General features: G+C 45.7%; 1 protein-coding gene across 1 annotated transcript in view; it reads left to right on the plus strand.

Moving 5' to 3' along the window:
• COL13A1 (collagen type XIII alpha 1 chain) overlaps window positions 1-2,672 on the plus strand; it is a 262,813-nt gene that overhangs the window by 36,679 nt on the left and 223,462 nt on the right. The window lies entirely within an intron of this gene.

Raw genomic sequence — 2,672 nt, forward strand, 5'->3', positions numbered from 1 at the left:
CCTGAGCTTCTGCCTTTCTGACCAGCTGCCATGATGCCGATACTGCTGGTCCTCAGACCACAGTTGGAGTTGTGAGGGCCAATGCATCTGTCAGAACCTCTAGCCTCTGGCTTCTCTGCTTGGGAGCTTATAACAAACGCTGTGCCTGGTCCTACCCCCAGAATCTCTTTTGATTGGCGGGGAGTGGAACCAGGCACGAATATTTTTAAAAGGCTCTTCAGGTGCTTCTAGTGGGCATCCAGGGCAGAGAGCCACTCAGCCAGCACCTTGGTGGAAGGTGCTTAGATCAAAAGCTCTGGGAAGGCAGGACCCTGATTCCAGAGGCGAGGGACAGGATAGGGAGGCCAAAGCACCACTGCGTTTGATGGTGGGTGCTCACTAATGGTCGAGGCACTTTGAGAGTATCAAGAAAGAGCACTCATGCTGATGGCCTCCCCCTAAAGGCATCTCTTAACCTACTGACATCATCTACCCAAGGAACCAAAGGAGCACAGCTCAGGAAGGACTTGTTGCTAGGGGCCACTTTGCCAGCAGCTCTCTCTTCCTGCTCCGCAGGCCAGCTGGGTCCGTGTGTGCGGAGGACTCCGGCCCTGACACCCAGGAAATAGGTCGCCGTGGGGAGTTAGAAGGCACACGGCGCCCTCTGCTGGGAAGATTGAGCTATTTTTCCCCCGGGGACGCCAGGTTGTAGCACAGGAGACCAAAGATTCAGATTGGGGGGGAAAAAAAAAAAGATTCAGAAGGTGTGGCGGGAAGGGATGCTGAGACCCGCTTCATCTAACCGCTGGAAATGGGGGAAGACCAAGAGAGGGAAGGCTGATCTGTGTCTCTTTCAAGCCGCCAATTCCAAGGTGGCAAATATTTGCTCACACAGCCAAATGACGCTGAGGCTCTTTCCACTTCCTGCATCTTTTCTTCACAATCATCATTGGGCGACATACACTGGCTCATGGTTAGAGACAACAGGACTGAAAACATTACTTTTGTTCTGGGCCCCCAGAGGTGCTCAGCTCTGAATACCCACGGTTCCTTGTCTGAACTCTCCTGTGGTTTCAGTGTGGAGTCAGTGTCAGGATCAACTGTGGTGGGAGTTAGAGTTCAGTCTGCACCAGGACCAGGGGTCAACCTATGGCTGGGTCTGGAGTCGATTTTGCAGAGTCGGGGGTGAGCCCGTGTCCAGGGTTGAGGCTTAATAACCAGAGAAGTACCAGTGGCCGGGTCAGTCTCATTACAGGCTATGGCTGCACATCTGCCCAGGGTGAAAGGCCCAGACAGGAGAGAAAGACAGCAAAAGTGGAGCCTGCGCCAGTTTCCTCCAGTTCCCTCAAGATGACTCCTCTGAGTCTTCATGATACTTAGGGGCCGAATGTCCAGGCATCAGTGCACAGTGCATCAGAGGCCAGTACCTGGTCATGATCCATGGAAGGCCCAAACCCTGGCTGTGTCTCAGGGTTCAGTGCCTCACTGTAATCTGCTGGCTTTGTCATAAACTAACTTTCTTGGTCAAAACAAGACCAGGTGATGGTGGACGATACTGAGGGAAGGGGACCATCCAGCATTATTTTGGGGTGGAGAATCAGCACATTAACATGTGTCGTAATCAGTGCTGCTTTATACCAGGGATATGTAAGCTGGGGTTGGAAGAATGGGCCTCACAGGTCTCTGGAGATTACATGTGCGTGGGGTCTCTGCGTGTGTGTGGCTGTGGTCTTTACCAGGTTGTCAGAGGGCCATAGCCAACAAATGGTTAAGAATCCTTGCCTAGGCCTATGCTCAGCTTTAAAAAAATTTTTTTTATAGTTTTATTGAACTATAACTGACAGATAATAAACTACACATTATATGTTTATAGTGTCCGATTTGATACATTTTGACATATTTGACAAAATTGATCTGCTTTCTGTCACTATTGATTAGTTTGCATTTTCTAGAATTTTATGTTAATGGAACCATACAGTATGTACTGGTTTTTTTGGGGGGGGAGGGTCCAATTTCTTTCACTCAATCTAATTATTTTGATATTCATATGCTATTTTGTATACTAATAGTCCATTACTTCTTATTGCTGAGTATTACTCCATTGTGTGGCTGTACCACAATTTATATATCCATTCATCTGTTGATGGACATTTAAATGGTTTCTAGTTTTTGCATATTACAAATAAAGCTGCTATTCATGAACACATATTTGTGTGGACATATGCTTTCATTTCTCTTGGATAAATACTGAAACTGCCGAACTGTTGAATCATTTCGCATTCCCATCAGCTGTGTGTGAGAGTTTCAGTTGTTCCGCTTCTTGGAATAGCTAGTCTTAAAAAGTCATTTTTAGCCATTTGAGTGGGTGAGAGTGGTATCTCCTTGTGCTTTAATTTCCATTTTCCTAACGACTAACGATGTTGAGCATTTTTTCATGTTCTTATTTGTCACCCATTTCTTTGGTGAAGTGTCTTTTCAAATTTTTGACCATTTAAAAACTTAGGTTGTTGGGTTGTTTGTTGTTATCCTGTTGAGCTCTAAGACATCTTTATATAGTTGAGATACAAGGTCTTTGTTGAATAAATGTGTTGCAAATAGTTTCCCCACTCTGTGGCTTACCTTTTCATTTTTATAACTATTTCTTTTAAAGAGTGAACTTTAACAATTTCGATGAAGCCCAATTTATTTATTTA

The sequence above is a fragment of the Pteropus vampyrus genome, unplaced genomic scaffold (assembly GCF_000151845.1).
Source record: "Pteropus vampyrus isolate Shadow unplaced genomic scaffold, Pvam_2.0 Scaffold202, whole genome shotgun sequence".
Lineage (NCBI taxonomy): Eukaryota > Metazoa > Chordata > Mammalia > Chiroptera > Pteropodidae > Pteropus > Pteropus vampyrus.